The sequence below is a fragment of the Haliotis rufescens genome, unplaced genomic scaffold (genome assembly GCF_023055435.1).
Source record: "Haliotis rufescens isolate VD_foot unplaced genomic scaffold, xgHalRufe1.0.p SCAF_1, whole genome shotgun sequence".
Classification (NCBI taxonomy): Eukaryota; Metazoa; Mollusca; class Gastropoda; order Lepetellida; family Haliotidae; genus Haliotis; species Haliotis rufescens.
This window is the reverse complement of record NW_025963779.1, coordinates 7,766,747-7,788,678: the sequence shown is the minus strand read 5'-3', so window position 1 is coordinate 7,788,678 and position 21,932 is coordinate 7,766,747. Positions and strand designations below refer to the sequence as shown.

At 35.9% G+C, this 21,932-nt stretch overlaps 1 protein-coding gene across 4 annotated transcripts in view; it reads right to left on the bottom strand.

Annotated features, from left to right (window-relative positions):
- LOC124136675 (zwei Ig domain protein zig-8-like) overlaps nucleotides 1-21,932 on the bottom strand; it is a 229,326-nt gene that overhangs the window by 148,487 nt on the left and 58,907 nt on the right. For all 4 annotated transcript variants that reach the window (XM_046502654.2, XM_046502655.2, XM_046502657.2 and 1 more), the window contains exon 2: nucleotides 21,152-21,279. The gene's annotated coding sequence lies outside the window, so the exon portion shown is untranslated. The remainder of the gene's footprint in view (nucleotides 1-21,151; nucleotides 21,280-21,932) is intronic.

Here is a 21,932-nt window from a genome sequence, read left to right as displayed (position 1 = left end):
TCTGACCACGAAATCCGAGCTTTGGCAACGGAAGTGATGTCATAACGAGAAGTTGATAAATGATGAGTTAGAATAGAACTAAAGACATCATTTCATGATTATCAGCAAAAAATAAGGTACTTGAGGTGAAGGTATCTCATATTGACTGATATAATCATAATACCATAATCGACATAATAATCCCTCAGGGCGCTCTCAAAATTAGAAATAGGGGGCTCTTATTAGAATATTTTTTGGTATAAAAAATACCCAGAGTTGAACGATAAATTTTGTGGTTTATGCTGACAGCCTGAAATGTTGATGTACGACAGATATAGTTTTCCAGAACTTAATTGCCGATAATCAAGGGTGCATATAACACACAAGTGCGTATTATATGCAAATAAAAAAGTCTTGTGTACATTGATCAATTGGAAGGGGCGCTAATTGGGATTGTTCACTAGCCAATATATTAGCAAATATCGCCGTAGGCGCTTATTCGCGCGGGATGCTTATTACATCGAATACGGTACCCAATTTCAAGTCCTCTAAGAGAGATTCCCGAGTAATTACCACTTGAAAGGGTTTGGATCCGGTAATATTCAAGAACTCAGTACGACAGTGTCCAGCAGATCCTGCCTTATCCCTCCGGTATATTCTGGCTATGATGTAATAGAGGTAGAGGATTCGCAGGAATTATCAAACAATAGTTGTCATTGTTAATAATTCTAAGAATACTACCTCTATTACATAAGGAAGTACTCCCACCCACTTCCCCAATTTATCTGCCTCCAGTGGTTAGATGTTTTGGAAAGAAGTGCCGTTTTCCCCACCTTTTTGCGCAGAAGAGCTGAAGAAGTACATTAGCTATTAGGGGAACAACTAGTTGTGTGTAGTTGACAGTGAAGAGGACTTCTGATGAAAATCTGAAGATTTAGTTATTGTGTGTCTGCAGCCAAAATACAGGATTTATTAACAAAGATAACTATTGTTTGATATTGTATATACAGCACAATTGTTTCATTTTTGAACAAAGGCAAACACCAGTAATATAAAACCATATTATGTCGAACTATTTGCAGCCAGTGAATTCAAAAGAAGAAAATCCTCATAATGTGAAAGTCCTACTTTAAATGTTTTATTACTCCCTTAGTATGAAGAAATGACCCAACATTGTTCATCAAATAACCACTAAAACTAAAATTAGTCCTCAATTAGTGCACCACACAATAGAGAGAGTGGTACGCTTTTTCTTTTTGCCTGTTTGAATTGCCTACCAGAAAGTTATATCCTTCTGCCTGTTGTTCATTGATTTTTTCGGGTTTCACACACACAAAAAAGAAGATGACGGAAACAAATTATGTAAAAAGGGCTGATGAACCCACCTAGTGTGAAACAGCGACTAACTGGTGGCTTGCATCTTAATCCTCAGGAATTACAATGGATTTGAAGACGCAATCAGCTACAGAGCAATTTACTGATGAGATTGGGGGCAAGTTCTGGCTGTTTACAGTCAAACACCTACAGCAATCAAAGGTCGATTAACAATCGCTGGCGATTCCGAGGGTCAACATTGCCAAGTGAATCAGCTTGCCCATCACTGAAATGACATCATGGAGGATAAGTGTAAAATCACGGCACATACGAGCACCAGCATCCACTGTGGAATAAAGAATAGTGTCCTGTTTGCACAATATGTGTACCCTAGGCTTGTCTCCAATGTAATGGGATTGTCTCGGGGTACGAGAAATCCATTTCTACAAGTCATACTCATTCTCCTATAATTTCCCAATCACAAAATTGAAAACTTTGGTAATAAATGCAAACGTGGGCTCTAAATAGGCACCTTGGTTTGACATTATCAGGTTTATTCTCTCGAATCAGGAACCACAAACTTCCACATTTATGATATCTGTGTACAAACAGATCAGGGTGAAGTGGACTTAGCCCCATTTTAAGGATTTTATTGACACTAGGGAATCCAGCTTCCAAGACATGGTTTCCTGGCTCTCGAGTTGCACAAAGAGATTGGGATGTCATTGGAAAACATGTTTCCAAAAGGGACTGCAAACAGATACCAGTACTGACATAACATTGCAAAACAAAATGCAGCAATAGAGCTTTTACTTCCAGACTGACACAGAAACCTGCAACCTGCCTGCAGGCAACAATTCTTTAATGGAATCCTGTTTCTGTCTGTTTCATGTCCAAAGGTGCACTGTTTGCTGCATGTAAATCCAATATTTGTCATAATACAGAATACATTTTAAACAGAACTTTAACCCAATGAATACACATTTACAAATGACACGAATAGAATAAAACACTTTATTAAATTCCTGCCCATTTCAGAAACCCACGCATGATTGATAATACGACTACCAACAAACTTTCCTCAGATTTTAAATATAGACCCAGGGGGCACATTACCTGAAGTTTGGTCTTTGAAACATCCATTCATTCCTCAATCAAGCCACAAAGTTGAAAATGAAGATATGAACATGTAACAAACTATAAATCAATGATCAATCCATATGTCATAAAGATTTCCATAAATAGAAAAACTGTGAAATAGTTCCGAACAATATCTTCAAATTGGTTGTCTTTCATCAAAACTTCTAAGACTAATGTTTTTCTTGTATCATTAAAGTTAATTAAAGTCAAAGAAAAAATTATAATTCACAACTTGTCTAAAATATTTAAATGTGACACTATATAGTCAGCAAAATATATATAATTAAGCAAATAAAAACAAGAGTCATCAGAAAGATGACATATCCCCCTGGCAGCTGTCTGTAAAGTAACCACAAGTAAATGTGCTATTCTGTATTCTGTGTTGTTTTTTTATGCAAACAAATGACAAATTACAAGAAACAATGACTAAACAAGCGTATAGTCACGAGGTCATCTATATCCCCCGCCCATTTTAACACGTTATGGGTAAGTGACTCAACATTTCTTTTAGCCCATTTCAAAATAGCTGCAATGGAAATTCTAAAACAAACATTTCTAAAACTTATTAACTTCCTTAATATCAAATGGCACCAGTTCAGTATGTGCTTTATAGATAGATAGATAGATAGATAGATAGATAGATAGATAGATAGATAGATAGACATGCAATGTTTGGCAAGGAAATATTTAGCAGTTTATTTGTTTTACTCCGTAAGTGAACCCACCCTATATTAAAACTTAAATCCATCTTGTTGACATGGGAACGTAAAAAATAAAAATTGATAAAATTCCAAAATAGCAAAAGGCACCAGTTCAGCAAGAGTCTGAAAGACATGCAAAGTTTTGTTAGAAAGTTTTGAAAAGGTTTTGAGTTATGCTCCGGAAACGAACTCTACCCTATAAAACCTAAGTCCAACTTGTTGCCATGGAAACGTAAAAAATAAAAAATAATGAAATTCCTAAATAGCAAAAGGCACAACTTCAGTATGAGACTGATAGATTTGCCAAGTTTCGATCAAATACAGTGAATGGTTTTCGAATTCTGCCCCGGAAACGAACCTCATCCCCAATTGAGTCTATGTCCAACTTCATTCCATAAAAATTTAAAAAAATAAAAATTAGAAAAATATCAAAAGGCACCACTTCAGTATGTGCCTGATAGCTTTGCCAAGTTTCGATCAAATACAGTGAATGGTTTTCGAATTCTGCCCCGGAAACGAACCTCATCCCCAATTGAGTCTATGTCCAACTTCATTCCATAAAAATTTAAAAAAATAAAAATTAGAAAAATATCAAAAGGCACCACTTCAGTATGTGCCTGATAGCTTTGCCAAGTTTCCTTCAAATACACTGAATGGTTTTCGAATTCTGCCCTGGAAACGAACCTCATCCCCAATTGAGTCTATGTCCAACTTCATTCCATAAAAATTTTAAAAAATTAAAATTAGAAAAATCCCAAAATATCAAAAGGCACCACTTCAGTATGTGCCTGATAGATTTGCCAAGTTTCCATCAAGTACACTGAATGGTTTTCGAATTCTGACCCGGAAAAGGAAATGATTACAGACGGACGGACTGGCTGATCGCTATATCCCCCCGCATTATATGCCGGGGGGATAACAAATTGATCACCTAATGGTCCAAGTATTATGCAATGGCACTGGAACTCCAAATTTAGAAAATTCATTCATTCTACTAAACATGGACAATTAAATATCTAAAAATTCATACTGCAGTGTATAATGACAGATTAAAACTGCCAATAAATCTATAGTGATAATTCAATTATAACCAATGATACACTCCACAACAACACCAAACACTACATCACTTATGCCGGGGAATGCATCCCATACCCTGTCAAGGTTGTGTAGTTGACATATGAATCTTCCGTTATCACTAGGATATACTCAGCTGCCAATTATCAGGATAGAACGAGCATACAGTGTGAAACTGTAAACTGATGGCATGCATCACCATCTTATAAAGAAAGAACATGGACGTTGATGGTGGCTCTACACTTCAAGTGGGGGCACTAAAAAATCATTAACAAAGCAGGCAAGAATAGGCCAATCTGCCATCTTGAAGCATTAAACCATTTCAACATGATACTCTTATCTTCGTCTAGCACCCTACCGTCTTGGTCTAGCATCCAACCAGTATATCAAAGAATTGAATTAGCCACATGGGCTTAAAACAGTGACATCTAGAAGCCATTATGGTAGAATCAGAAAGCATCGGTAATACCAAATATTCCTTATGAAGATTTATAAAACTACCTGTTTGTGCATCTGTTCATTCCTAACTTAATATACCCACAATTATGGTTCTAAAAGCTACCAAAACGGTGCTCAACAGTAATTGTCATTTTGCATTAAATTACCCTTGCTATGTAAATTGATGTTTTTCTCACAGTATCTAGATACTCAAAATATGGTAAATCAATAAGACCGGAATCTACAGTGTAGAGTTCCATGTCCTGATGTGACCTTTCAAAGGCCAGAAACTTCACCTGTTTCAACACTGCAGCCTGGGAATAGCCTCGGATTCTTGGTACACTTGCATGTTGTCTTACATTAAAGTCAGGTGAAAAATCTCATTACCAGGAACAGAACTGCCCAATACCTAACTTGTTGCAAAGGAATACATCTTTTTATTATTTACATATTCTTTTACCCTTGTGTCACTAAACATATAAGAGCTCTGCTGTGGCTAATATTTTAACCATGAACCATGGATTTTGAGAACACAACATGTGAAAACACAAGGTCTTCAAAGTATGATTTAAAATAGATATACATATAAAGGAAAGATATTGGGTGACAACAAATAAAGTAAGTACATTGTAAATGAAAACTTTATAACCATGGAACCTAGCTTTATCAAATGGTAATGTTATCACTGCCTAAGCTAAGACTACATGTCAATACTGGCAAAGGGTGCAATATGATTAGTTTCATGGGGAGAGGGCACAGGCTTTATAGGAAGAGGGAAGTTTGCTCTGACCCATTAGTAGGAGTTAGTCTCAGGCTTTCCTAAGTTAAATGATGTAAATTTCAATAGTAAATGACTACTTTTGTTGTCTGCAAACATTTACATACAGTATTCACAAGCCTACCTATCATCTATAGTCTTGATTCCTCCAATTAAAGAATATGAACAAATTGCACAAAAACACAAACAGCCATGTTCATCCTTGCAAGTACTTAAAAAATCAGATGTCCAAGACAACAAAGTAGTTGTACAACTCCATGTAAATTCATATATCTGGAGTAGCCTGTACGTCTAGACCCTGTCTGTAAGCTGTATTTAAGTAAAGGAATAAGGCAGTCAAAACAACGGCTCACAACAGAAGCCATCTATCAATTTTAGTAAACCTGTTGTAATAACAGTATACCTTTACTTCTAAGTGTTTGAAGTGGGATATGATATTCAAGACATAAGCATCTACATTATTTGGACAACAATGTCAAATGTTCATCTCACTGGAGATTACCTGGATCATTTCCATGGTCCTGCTTCACTTCAAATGTATCACTTACTGCAACACTGATGTAATTCTCTTGGTTGTTCTGTATCCCTTACTTCCCCCACAACAGTTCTCAAGATAATAGCAGGCATTTTGCTTTTGAATTACAGTAAGTGCAAGAGTTTTCAGTGGCAAAACATTGCCATGTAAAGCTGACAAAGGCATCAACTTAACACAATTATTTTTTTAGATGCTTATTTGCTTCAGAAAAGATTATGGTCAAATGAGTTAATACATAAAGTCAATGCCAGAGAATAATCAGTCTCAATTATCTGCTGATCCAGATTCCATTGGGCGTAAAGGCAAACGAGTGTAGGGATTCATCTTGACCTGCTCAGAGGCTGATATTCAACCCCAAGTCTGCAGCAAATGTCAGTAAAAAATTTCCCACTTCCTGCAGTTGTAGTTATATAACTAATGTGTTACTTGGTTAAGGTGACTTGTATTTCACTGGTAACAGGGTATTAAAGAGGAAGATGATACAATACTTGATCATACATTATTGCCTTGAATACAATGTTTACAAGTTCTGAATTTAAGAAAATATGATTTTGAAGAAATATCGCAAATTGTAACAAAATAATAATGTTTTCTGAATTTGCCTGCCAAGGGCACTTAGGAATCAGAGATAAATCCCTTCAGTGGTGAAAATGACAAGAATGGGTCACAGAAAATCGATGGCACCAGGTGCACACAAAAAAACAGTAAGCATGTCCTTCTCTACAGCCAACACACACACACACACACACTCGCCCACGCACGCATGCACGCACACACGCACACACACACAGTTATCAATATTAAATAAACTTCCTTATATCAGTCAGCACATGGATCAGCTAGAATAGCCAGTCTCTTATGATTTAACATAATTTTAACCATTTTATCCTCTAATTTCCTTCTCCCCGCAAAAAAGTGAATCATGAAGAAAGATGATGACAGATTAAATTTTTCCCAAGGGACGTGCATGTCCCAAGACAGCCTGAGTAAGGTCAGAAAAAGCACCTGTTACAATAGAATGTGAATCCAATATCAGACATCTGAGCTATCTGATGTCAGATCAATGATCTCCCTAACTGTTTTAACAACTGACCAGAGGCATTGGCTGTCAGCTGGCTCTGAGGATAGGACAGCCATGGTTAAAATTGTTCCTCAGAACTTCAACCACCTGCACGAGCTGGTCATTATCCTGTATTGGATGTTATTTAACTTATCAATGTTTTGGGAACCTGTTTATCACTGAACCAGTAGAAGTATTGCAATTTTAGCCAATCAATAGTCACTCAAATTGAAGAATACCTTGACTAAAGGTCCAACTGAGCTTATGGCATCACGGTTTGTATGACGTTTCTTCTTCACCAAAACTGTTAAAAGGGGTTGGGTGAAGAGCCCAAAACTTTAAGAGAATATTTAGCCTCATTATGTCACTGAGAGTTGCTCATGGGGTTAAGATAAAGAGACTCTTTTTCAAACGACTAAAAGAACATTGTTAATGAACTTATAACAAATTCAAGAATTCAGGTTTGTTCATGCCAGCTCTTAAAAAGCAAAGATTATTTTGTCCTCACACACAAAAAAGACAGCATTACACAGCCAGAATCACCATACTTGATGGACTAGGTCTTCACTACATATTACACTGAATGTACCTGATGAGCAACAACAGTTCAGTGGCATTATTTATCACAAAACACGAAGAGTTACAACTGATGTACAAATACAAGAATGGGTTGGACATTACATCTTTTACATTATCCTCTTTGCATTGCTCAGTGTCCCCATCAGTCAAAGTCAAACCATTTCTACTCTTTAACATCGAAAACAAACCTTTGATTACCTTGACCCAGAAAATGAATCCAATACAAAGATGACCAAGAGCAATGTTGACCACCTAAACAAATGCCATATAACAGAAACATTTACTTTCAGAAGCCTTGCAGAGAAATTCCATTAAATGTGTTAATTCTGAATAACAACTACCGTTCAATGAGAAATGCTCCACTAAAGTATCTAAATCAAACCTTAATTGTTATTACGGGAAAGACTGTGTTTTTTGTAACGAACAGATGCTGTGAAACACAACATAAACAATGGGTGGTCTCCATTATCCAACACTTAAATCATTCACAGTAAGAGACAGTGCCCACAACAATCCCCTTAGTATTCAATCAAGCTCCATTGGTAAAGCATTTTTTAACCACAGGATAGCAATGTCTTCAAAATGTTCTCACAAGTTCACATCAAACAGTTCAATCCTACACCAACTTCAATTTTACTTAATACTGTGAAAAGAATTGCAATCACTGCCTAACCCATTCTGTGAGGCTTAAAACAATTGCTTACATTCAATCCAGTTTAATATAAAAAAGCTGGATAGTGGATAGTTCCACAGAATTCAGAGTTAAACATGTGATCCTCTCATGCAGTGTCAACTAGACTTCATTAAAAAGCTTTTAAGGATGTTATGTTCTCCCAGACAAATGTTCAGGACAGATGCATGTTAATCACTTCACATTCTGATGAATGTACGCACAACAAGGATAACACATCCATCTTTAAAATTAATCACTCATGAAAGAAAATGAGACCCAGTTTTAGCTAGTGCATATTTTTCTTGGGCCTTCATCTTAAGGAAAATGTTTTGAAAAATGTCATTGATGAAATTTTTTGGAAAGAAGCTCTTTCCACACTCTTGGCAATGTCTTCTCAAGGTTTAAAAAGTGACCTTTGCTCAAGTTTGAAAAGAAATTTATTTAACCAGGGTTTCATAAAACCGTCTTCACTCAGAGAGCAGGATGAAGAAATAAACCTGGATGAAAGGCTATTTAACAGCTCCAAATACTTGTATGTAGGGACATAACTGGATTCATTTCTTCCAATCTTTTTAAATTGCTCCACTCTGTCGAAAAGTTCAATAACTTTAAAATGTTGTCTTTGATCATTACATCTTCATGCTAAGTAATTTCAATACTTTTCAATGAAGTGAAATAACATGAAGATGTAAAAAGTATACATGAAAGTGATACATGTATATAAAAAAAATTATCCCTATTTGGATTAAGAAAAACAATGCAAACACTTAATATGTAAATATATATATAAACATTTGGACTAGAAAACAAACCTAGTGAACACAATTTCTGTATTTAATATGTTTCAGAGGGACTAAGATTAACATGTTTGTATCATAGCATGAAGTCATTTTGTCAGAGAATCCCAGACAAATATCAAAATGAATGTTCATTGAAGTTTGTATTGCATAACTGCAAGTGTTCTAAATTTACACTGCAATGTCTAGAAGTTAAAGGTCCAATACCTATTACAGAAGTCATGTTTCCAACTATGAGAACCAATTAAAGATTAATTGTCTGGCCTTTTAGTAGCTGCATTAAATGAGTAGCACTAATAAATCCCTCAGTCTATCTAGAAAATGATAACCATGCATTTAGCACCCTGTGATGAAATTAATACCAGTACTCAACTATTAAAGATGCTCAGTCAGTATTTTCACAGTTGATGACAGTCACATTTCTGCAATCTGATATCTCTTCAGCGTATAAGAGATCACCATTACATTGGCAGTCAGATAAAGTGAAAATCTTCATGGGTCCCAATCTCAGTGAACTGGTTATGAATGTACTTAAAAGTTTTCACTTTTGCTGACCACTTACGATTCTTCATGAAAATATTGCAATACTTACCAGAATTAAGGAAATACAATTTGTTTCAGTCATTCAGAAACACAATTACAAGAACATGCTATATTTAACATGAACTGCATTTGGTCACCAGATTTTCACCTTTTAGCCATGTTTCAAAATGCTATCTACTAAGAACACATTACAAAATATTTACCAATGCATGATCACATATCCCCCTGGGGATGTGACTCACAAAACAATACACACCCTTCAGCTGCAATAAACACTCTCCCATTTCTGATGCCGTTTGCTCTTGCAATGATCATGACACTCACTGTTACTGACCAAACAAATACTCACAAAGATACTAGGAACTTGATCATTTACACTCGCATTTCCCAGCTCCTACACTGCCGTTTCCCTTCCGGATATTTTCTGGGATTTCTGATACTCCTGCAAGTGGCTGTGTTGTGAGGAAGCTTTATTTTGTTTTTTCCCTCCCGTCATATGGACAGCAAACACTTACCATTCTTCCTGTGATAATGCTACTAGGGGCAGATGTTGGTAGATTGAGGTGAGTCATGAAATACTATTAATTATGAAATACATTATCAGAGCCTCTCAACAATATTTTTTCTGTAAACATCTAAAGTGTTTTATGAATATATGAATAAAAGTAGGAGTTCCACGAAAGGTGATATAATTGAAAAGCATTGACATAAATAAAATTTGCATGTTTTAAATTCAACAAGAGTTTGCCACTAACGTGGCTATATCCCCCGCCCCTGTTGCAGAATTTATGACATAATTAAATCCAAACAAACCCTAGCCTTTTTTAACCGAGGTGGAACTTGTCATGGAAATTGTAAAAAAAAGAAGATTTAGGAACCTAGGTCCATCTTGCCATGGAAACGAAAAAAATAAAAATTTATAACATTTCTAAATAGCAAAAGGCACCAGTTCAGCATGTACTTGACAGACCTGCAAAGTTTCATGAAAAAATATTGAACGGTTTCTGAGTTATGCTCCGGAAACGAAACGTGACGGACAGACGGACAGAGCCCGTTTCTATATCCCCCGCCAACTTTGTTGGACAGGGGATAACAAGCATGATTAGCAATACTTGCATGAACTGTTTATGTTTTATTTTTATGCTTATTATGCATTCAGGAATAGTCAAGCCATATGACAGCCATGTGTGACCACACAATACATGACATCATGTACATTGAACCATGCCATAGGGTATGATGACATGCAATTACCAAGTTACTGAGCCTAACCACCTGATCCATTTAGTCACCTCTTAGGACAAGCAAAGACTGAGTTTTTTTAGCCAAATGAGGCAAGGGGTTACATCTTTGCTTTTAAAAAAAATTTGCTTGGCCATATTTATGTACTAAACTTGGTACAAATCTAATCAGCCATTCTGGACTAGTCAAGCAAATTAATTTTAGAAGAGTAAATTAACATCCAATGGGAAATAACTTTTGTCACTATGCTGTAGCAACGGTTTAAAGGATATATCGCAGGATAATTATAACTTCACATGGCTTTTCGGAGTGAAACATAAATGAAAACAAAGGCAAAGTTTTTATACACACATCAAGTTGCTTCCAACCAAATATGGTTGATATCTATCTCTTAGTTCCTGAGAAGAAGTCTTTTTAAGCAATATAGCCAAATTACCCCTATTTGGCCCCGCCCCTCCATTTGTACAATTTTGAATCTTCACCACCGGAGAATGCTTCCAACCAAATATGGTTGATATCTGTCTCTTAGTTAAAGAGAAGAAGTTGTTTAAAGCAATATTGTCAATTTTTGTTAATCTCCAATAAGTGGTTCATCAGAAGAAGTTGTTTGAAAAAATTGTTGACGGACGGACGCCACAGTATGGCATACGTAACAGGATGTCACGATTCACCAGGGTGTCTGTGTGTGCAAATGTGATGAAAACATTCAAGACAATCTTTCTCTTATAACAATTCATTGATACTTAATGTCATGCTTTGTACTGATTCTCCAAAAGTAATATTTACTAAGGTTTGCAATAGCGATCTTGTTAAAGAATCACATAACTAATCAGGTTAGCTATACTGCTTATCACATAACTTAATCATGAAATCTCATCGCAAACACTATTTGAACAAACCAATCATCTGACTTTACCAATCACGGGTGTTAACCAATCATGTGAGTTTACACAGACCTGTTTGATAGCAACAATCTCTTGTTAGCCTCGGGGAACATGGCAAAATTCAAGACAAAAATTGAAAATTGCTGTATGTAATGTAATGTGCTTAAAATATTGAGATATGGTTTGTATCATGAGTTCACATGATTAAAATTGTATCCTATATCTAAATATTAATCACTTGACCATGAAGTTATAGCAATTAATTTAACAATAGTTCTCCTCTATGACTTGCAAATGGCAAACATTAGCAACACAAATACCATTGATGAGTCACAGATTGATCTAGGATTGTAAGTACCTTTGTTATGGAAACTAGGCGAAAATATCATTTCATTCAACTTTTACTTTTATTAAATTCAGAGGTATTTTAACACTTCATTCAATACAAAAATGTAAAATCAAGCATCAAAGACTCTCCTTGTTTATTGCTCCTTTTATCAGTGACATACTAGTCACTTCTAGAAAGCAATTAGTTATAACATTAGTTATATGCACATGAATTGTGAATTCTAATTTGGGAATTTTTACTGACATTTGTTGCGGACATGGGGCCTAATATGAGCCTCGGAGCAGCTGCCTGTAGATAAATCTCTGTGGAGTATTCCAGAAATTCAGGCAACAAATGAATGCTTCTGTATATGATACAAACAACCTTCATGGCTATGGTACAAGATGTAGTGGTCTCCAGCTAGCCACCACAACAACACAGCAGTGTTCTGGAACAGATTCTTGGAGCTCATCAAGATGGGTTGATGTCATGTTTTAATGTTTCCCCAGAGGAAGGTCCAACACTTCCATGCTGAGATGCCCCTATCAACAAGTCCCTTTTCAGAATATGTCAGCAATTAGGGAGGTATGTTGTGGGCTGTTTTAGCAAGCAATGACTTCCTATGTATTTCTCCTTGTGTCAAATTGTTATGATTCCACTGTTAGGAACATAGGGTTCCAATAAAACAACATCTTTGGAGGTCTGTACCTTTTGCATCAATATTTACAAGAATGCTTGTTGATTCAGACTGCAGAGTCAAAAGAACAGTTTATTCAGCTTCCAGTGTCAGCTGATTTTGCGATTATAGCTCAGTCTCTATTTCCATGTCCGGCATATTTATAACATCTATTATACTACACATGTCAACATTTGCTTGGGATGTTTCTGAATACCAAAACATAACAGAAATGTCCATCGAAATCCAAATAACATTTACATGGACAATAGATGCCAGAAATACACTACAGATATTTGCATTCACAAATATCAACATTCCTTTAGTGAAACTGTCCTTTTTAAAAGACAGCAACACTCATAATGATATAGATTTACAGTAAACACAACGCAGAAGATTTGAAAATGACGAACAGACAATAGAATAGAGAAAGAAGAAAAAACATAAGTAAAGATTCTTTAAGCTATGGGAAGTAACAGGTGCAAATTGTTTAAGCACACAACGTCTTCAGAAACCTTTAAGAGAGTGTTTAGAGAGGAACAAAATTAGAAAACCCAATCAAAAAAACAAAAAGAGCTGAAGTGAAGTAATTATATATAACCTCTTTGGTCATGTAGTTTGGTGTAATATATATATTTGGATTGGAAATTTACAGCTTCAGGACAGATGACAGTTACCTCTCTATAGGAGCTCGAAACAACAATACCTTCCATGCAAAAAGAAAGCATATCATAAAGTCTTGGTTTTATTTTCTTTGTCTGTGAAACACAAATAGATTCTTCAGGTGTAATTCAATCCAGAAAACTTGCAACTCATGAAAGAAATTTTGTTTGGCGGGTTGAACCAGATCCAACACTAACTGCCCCGATTTACCATTCCATGTTATGAGTGGGTATGTAAAGGTATGCTACACTCTACCTTCCACAAACAAACTGCAAATTGTTTGAAGGGTATCCCTTACTTTCAAAGTCTTCAACTCTGGCAGAGCTTCCTGCCAGGAGTGAAATGTCCATGTTGTAACTTTTACACAGCAGCTGTACATATAGGGCAAAACAACATGTATGCAGCTAGCACCTCCAAATATACACAACAAATGCAACCTTGAACACATGCCATCCTTACTCCCATGGAGTTTTACATATGCCTTTTTAAAATCCAGTGATCATCCTTAGTTCGGTCAACAGGTGATGTCCAAATGTAACAATATGTTCAACCACACATTCTCAGTATAACACAGAAATATGGAAATTAAGAATCTGACATGCAGATCAGTATTCTCTATAGTACCTTTCCCTACTTTACTCTACTTTACAGCCTGATGGTTAAAGCATTCAATCGTCACGCCGAAGGCCCAGGTTTTGATTCCCTATAAGGGTACATTGCGTGAAGCTCATTTCTGGTGTCCCCAGCGTGAAATTGCTGTAATGTTGCTGAAAGAGGAGTAAAACAATACTCACACACTCCTCCATGCAATACTTCTTTCCCTTGGAATCATCAAAATACCTATTCTTGTTCCGTGTACAATAACTATTCCCATTCAATAAAACAGTGAGCAGCAACATGACAGTGACTTGCCTTCTGTTGCTGTTGTTAATCATTTCCAAACTCGAATTATCAAATCTGTTCCTAAATCTTTTCCAGTTGGACTGGTCTCTTCTCAATCAATGAATTTAAATAAATAAGAAGCAGACTTAAAGATTTCATAATGCAAATTTCTGCATCATGGTAACAGGAACCTGAGAAAAGCTGAACTTTTATATGACACATGAATTTCATATTCATTAGAAATCTGGCTCCCCATTACATTGTCAATGATGTCCTGGTACTAATAACATAAAGCCATCAGTGCATTACAATTCATAAATGAAAGAAGGTTATCTCTGCACATAACTTGTACACTTACAGGACCCTTTAAATCAGTTTCTTAAAAACAAAGATTTTCTGTTCACATTAACCAGGAATTTATATGGATCTGTTCAATGTTCGGTCCCAAGTCTACAGAAGCTGTCAGTACAAATCATCCCCAATCATATTAATATAGTTATAACAACTTGAAAGAGGTGATTTGTATTTCAATGATAACAAGACAAATAAATAGGCATTCACATGTTCAGTTCTAAATTACTGCAAAGTTAAAAAGACCTCTGAATTTCAGAAAAAAAATCCCTATGTTGAAGAAAATAACACTTTTCTCCCCAATTTGCCACTCAAGAGCATTTAGTTTGGGAGTTCTAAATAAATCCCTGCATTAACAAACATGGTACAAGAGTCAACTCTAGTTTGCTAAACTCCAAATTGTTGTACATATGTGTCCAGCCGAGTTGCTGTTACGGTGAAACATTGGACTTATTGTGTGTTTGTTTTGTTTTTTTTATGCCAAACTCACCAATTTTCCATCTATATGACAGTGGTCTGCAAATAATCGAGTCTGACCAGACAATCCATTGATTGACGTCGTGAGCATCCATCTTCGCAATTGGGACACAATGACATACATCAACCAAGTCAGCAAGCCCGACCACCTGATTCTGTTAGTCACAGACTTCCTGTCACTACAGTGCACATATGCGCTTAACCATTGTCCTTTCCACGAATAAAAGATCATTGGTGCTCATATAGGTAGGTACATGTCAATGTTTAAACAAACCATTGGGTATTATTACTTTTCTATCAGGGCATATGCAGTCAAATCAATGCCTTTGGATTTTCTGTGATTATATTTGTGGATTATGCAGGTGTTATTGTTAAGCATGATGCAACAGGGATCTTAGTGTCACATTGATTGTCAACTAACACGAATACCAACAAACACAGTAAAAACAGTAAAATAAGGATAAGTAACCATTTTCATGCTCATGTTTGCAATAATACCATAAATCATTGTTGCAGCATGCTGTTAACACTGTTGTGCAATCACCATCTCTTAATTACCAAAGTATAATGAATCTCTATTATATGTCACATTACATGGGTGTTCACCATCAGGTTGTAATTCAACTGCATGTACACATATTATTAATATACACATTAGCCAGTCAATGAACCTAGTCTGAAGAGCTGTAATGGGATTCACTTGTGTTTTTCATGTTCATATAATTACTACCTCAAAACATTCTTGCAGTATGATCATAAAAGTATATAAGCTTGTTGTCACAACCTTTCAGTATTATTGCAAACATTTTCGTAAAAATATCAAGGCACATGACCAATACGGCTTCTTTGGCCTTGAGTGTAAATCAGACACTTTCATGAAGCTCTTTCATTTTATTTATTTTTTGGTAGTGAGAGACTTTTATACGATTTTATCAATATTCCAGCCATATCACAAAAAGGACACCAGAAATGGTCATTATGTACACATTGTACCCACCAGGCGAATCAAACCACAAAATAGGGTGGCCTGTCCCTCATTGGCGAAAACTTCCCAAACAGAAACATATATCATAAACCATTTTGGGAACGACATATGCCCAATGCAGTACAATTCTGAAAAAGAAAAGCCTATGCCTCTAACTACCTTAGCGACATAAACTTCAGTTTTTATACGGTTGTCAAATGACTACCTTGACAAAATTATCTTGTGGGGGCTTAATGTTATTACTTCAAATTAGGACCTAGTAGACACAAAAAGGATTAGTCAACTTGATTGACATTTGCACTGTAGTTTTCTTGATCACCTGTTTCCTGATTGACATGAATCTTGTATAACCATACTTATCAGCTGTGTCATTGAACATTTTGATAGCTCCATGCAAGAGTGGAAGGATTCGTTTATGCTAAATGTCTACACTTTGTGCAGTGTATCAAGTTTAGACCATTCTGCTTTACTTGACAGCATACTAAAATGATTGTGCCAATAAAAATTGTGAATGAAAATGATGATGACTATAACAATGAAACTAATAACATTGAGGGTGGGTGGAATGCCAAGCTGACGGACGCAAATGAAGACAAAGATAAACCCAACATGTTGGCAGAGACAGTCAGAAGTAAATGAAAATCTGTACCAGCTGACACAGCTCCTACTTTTTGACTCACTGTCAGATATAACAGTCCAGTGTTGCCAGTTGTTGAACTATGTTACTTGATAGCAAGTTTAATTTAGTTGTGATTATAGAATCTGTTCGCCACCCAATAGTATCATAACGAGTAGTTATTTCTCAAGAAAAGTTATTTAGTTTTGGAAAATACATATCAGGAAGATGTTGCATTCTGGATTGAAAAGAATGGCAACCATATTGTATAGTGGCTCCAATTAGTATACTAATATAGTTTGATCTTAAAGCATTGCTGCAAAAAAGATATTCTTGAAACTTGATCAGTCCCAAGTACTTGTGTTCTCAATGTTGTATAACTTTAATAAGTGTTTCAACTGTGCACCTACTTGACTTTGTCAAAAACAATTATGCTGTACAGGTTGAATAAAGGTCAAAATGCATAATATTACCAAAAATGGAAGGTACATGTTAGGTCAAAGTACCGACACCTATTTTATTACATATTGAAACAAGAGTCATTAAAAGATGACAAATCCCCCTGGTTCCCACAGAAACCAAAGACACCACTGCTTGTTAATACATGTAACAAGTTTGGATGAAAAATCTTTCACGGTTTTCAATACGCTTTAATACAAAGTATGTTTGGACAGCGATCAGATGATGGCTATATCCCCCTGGATTATATGCCAGTGACATGTTTCTAAACATTGGATCATAAAAAGACACCATACCTGGGATAAGTAATACTAAGTTTCAGCTCCATGAGCAATGTTTTACAGCGACGATGTCGAACATGCAAAATTTTAGGCAACTGGACAGGCAGATGGATGCATGGTGGGCGATGACATAAGCTGACATGTCTTTCGGTAATAAACACAGTTTCAAAGGTCAAGTGTCATAGCAGGATGAAGAATCAGATGGATGGATAGATGGAAGAACCACACCATGCCATGTTATATTAGTTCACCTGAACTGAAAGGTAAAACAAAATAGTTCAACGTCACTTCTTAAAGTAAACAAGTGGAAACTACAACTATTACTTCCATTATCATTTGCAGTTGAGTTCTGCTTTCTTAACTGCATGGACAATGGTGTATCCATAAATGTCAAATACATGCAAATCAGAACCATGTGAACCAACATTGGTGTGGTCAGTGTTTAACATGAATGTCAACTGAAGTTCCAGCTCCATTTGTCCAGCAGTTTCATATAAATATTGATCTGTTGAGAATGGACAATTTGCCAACAGGCCATGACATAACGTTCCCTTGAGCTCACACCCAGCTAGGTGAGCTAAAAACCTACTTACAAACAGAAAACATGGCATAAAGAAACTCCAGGATCAATATCAGTATTGAATCACCAGGGGCAGACAAAGGGGATAAACATGCGAATATGTGTATGTAGATTGAACATCAGTAAAAACACCAAACATTCATATTGATATACCATTTTCTTACATTATTTACACATGGAAGGTTCATTGATGATTTTATTTGCTTGGATCATATTATGAGCCTATTTTTCAACACCAGATTTCAGCTCTAAAGTTGTACTTCACCACCACAGTTTAAAAGATACATCCAGTTTCATCGATGTCAAATCAAACATCTCATGACTTTGGAGGCCCACATTGTTGTTTCATATTCTGCCAAGTCTGGACATTTCCAGACAGGTACTAAATCAGGGGTAAGTTTAACAATGCTCCCAAAGTTTAATGTAGCAATAGATAAATGCTAGAGCAGCACAAAAGAAATATATTTTATAGTTGTGTTAGTCTAGTCCCATCTAGTCTAGTCTAGTCCAGTCCAGTCTCAATACAGTATTGAATGTGTCCGTATAAAATGAAATGCATCAAACATAAATCACTTGAAATTCAATCTGAAACATGTTCATAATATTTGCTATGTAAAAATGGTTACATGACTAAATCAACTCTTTGTAAATCTACATGAAAGTTATAAATCTCAGTTAACTTGCTTAATATTTATCATGCAATAACACTTTAGTAAACAAAACACGTCTGAACAGTCCCGGCCTACCATTATCAAACATGTCAATGTCCATTTTTCAGGTTTATGAACCTAACCATTGCAAAGACATTATCTGTTTGGCCTTGGAGGAACAGATTCCCTGTTTAGTCCTCTGCCCATTGTGTCACTCTTACAGACTGACATGAAATGCTACACACACAAATCACACTTCGACATGAATTGGAAATAATTTAAACGCCCAACTAAACGGTCAGGCACGTGACCCATAAATGTTGCCTGATCACCTTCAGAGATACCTGCCTGCATTCAGACATTATGAATTTTGAAAAACCACAAAAAATAAGAGACAAATCAAATCTTGATTCAGTTGAAATAATGTAAACAATTATTTGAGAAGTCATAACAAAACTGAATATGTAAGTAGTCTTAAAATTATCTGCCAGACAGTCGGGCAGGTGGAGGAAAATTTCATGCAGCCCGACAGAAAAGTTTCCAGACACAGGCAGGCAGGCAGGCAGTTATTTTGGACACTGACATGAGACACAAGTGAATGGTATGAAGTTCAGACACAAATATACGTTGAAATCAATGCATTAAGTTTCAGATTCATTCTTTAATATACACAATTACACTTTCAAAACCATTCATCTGTCAATGACGTGAGGTAAATAAGATCATGAGAGTAAATCAGGACAACCTATTCCTGAAGTAACTGACTGCTCGTTGTTCTGTCAATATTGTTAACCTTGGCATCAATGGCTGGGGCAAGATTTCCTGGCCTACAATAGTAAAAACATTGTAGAATGTGTCAAATCATTCTCATGCCTGAGTGAGGTATTTTAATTAGCTCCGATTATTTCCTGTTACTACTGATAACATGATAATGAATACAAAATTAGAGAGATAAATTCGGAAATAATTCCATCAATATTTGAAAGATTGACATCTCTATCAGTGACCATTTCCTTTAATGTTGCTTTTCATCATGATGCAGATGATACCATAAAAATACATATTTCTATATTTATTTGGCACATTTTTAAAGTCAAAATGAAAGCACAAACGTTGCATCTATTTCACAAGTGAAATATGAGAGAATGATCAAGATATTATATGCCTTTCTCCGCCCCCATCCCCCCAAATCAACCTGAACTCATCATTCACAAAAGGCTTCCTCTACGTGTCACAGCACTACAAAGATCTAAGTTTCAAAGCAAAACAGCCCCAAAGAAGGGCATAATTAGTCAAAACTTAACACAGAAAAGATTTCATATTCAAACTTAAAAGCATCAAAACCAATGACATTTGAATGAAGAAATGGCAACATAGTGAAGTTAAGCTTTCCATTTTCTCTGTATTAGCAAAGGTATGGACTCCATTTGAGAATCTGACACATCTTTCTCACCTCTTTATTAGTGAAATAAATCTCACAACCATAAGGCATGAATGCCATTTGTAATTCAGCCTACAGCGTTAATATCATATCAGAATGACACTGGCGATTTGTCAGGCAGAAAAATCTAAAGCTGCATTTGCCGTCAACTCTTATATTAAATTAATCAAATTCTGCACCTGTTCCTGGAGCAATGCTTTTCAAATATTCATAATTATAACTGGTGAGAATAGCACTATTTCAAAGATGGAATATTTCACACTTTGTAACTAATTACCTTGGTCCGATATCAGCAGGAGATGTTGACCAGAGGCACGTCTCTACGGTAATTACAAAATGTCTTCTTAATTATTTAGCCCAAGCTGAGGTTATTAGATTATAACATCATATTCATTTCTGTATGTTTGTAGTGTACGACTTGAAGGTGTGAAACTCATTCAATTACACAAACTTGATCAGTGGAATTATACAGTTACCCTATTTGTAAAAAATATATACAACTCAGGAACACTTGCAGGTTTGAATTAGGATTAAAACTGTTTTGTTATCTGTGCATTTCAACCTAAAATAGCAATGGGCAAGTGTTAATTACATAAATATACAATCTTCTCAAAACTTGTGAATATCCACAGCATTCTTCCATTTTCACCACAAATATTATCATTTAATTAGACTGATTAAAAACTAGCACCATGTTACGGTCTATGAGACACGCTATGAATTCCTCATTGATAATACATAACATTTTAGGACTAGGAATAATAGAATTATAAAGCATCACATTTTCATAGATTTCAGAGTCAAAGGCTCCCATTAATAAGGCCAAATGATTTTTTGGGGTAACAAGTGGTGGTAGATTCTTGACACAGGGCAAGCATTTTCCAGCATTCCACACGACAGATGAGAATAAAAGTGGAAGCTAACCTTAGACTGACATTTTATCCTGTTGACATATAACATCTAACATGGCTGCTATCCATAGAGAAATATAAACACAAGTAGAAAACAAATGTGTTACTTACATCGGTGCATTCACAGGAACACCCAACAGTTGTGGCTCGGGATGCCTCTTTAAGAACAGTTCCACACTGACTTCAGCTTCCACCAGGGTTTCCTGATCAAATTAGTCTCTCTTTGCCAATCTGTTTTCCTTCAAGAAAGGAAATCAAAATCAGAACTAACCTTTCTATATTCTCTAAATCAAACACAAACTTTGTAATATGTTCCCCTTCTTGTGCCAAGTTTCTTTATAAGACACCCAATTACGACAAACTTAAACATCATCTAATACTAACTTCCTTCCACTTTTATTTTTTTCTTGATATTCAAGCTTGTATAAAAATGTACAGGGAGTCACAATAAGGGGGAAATGCTTGGAATGTGCTAACTCATGCTGCTATGTAATAATGAAAAGGATCTGTATGGATGGTATACAAGTATCAAATGCCAATGGTAGGATATACAGAAAACTTTGAGCCAGATTCCCAACACCAGGGGTAGGTGTGTATTGCAAAAGAATACCAAAAGGTCACCCAAACAGGTCTGGCATCTATCAAGTCTCGTCTCATCCGAGTATACACATCAATGTGCACATGGGGCCTCAGACTACCAGTTGGCTAAGTGCATCTTATAAACTTATCGATATGTGTCAAAATTGTGTGCTGCCAATCAGATAAATATCTTACACATATCTTCCGCTAAACCATGTATTCATGGCAGGAAGTCTTCCCAGCATGCAAGAAATGTTAGATATTGAATACGGCTCTGTACTTCAGAGGCCACAAGTCTTAAAGCATGAGCCAT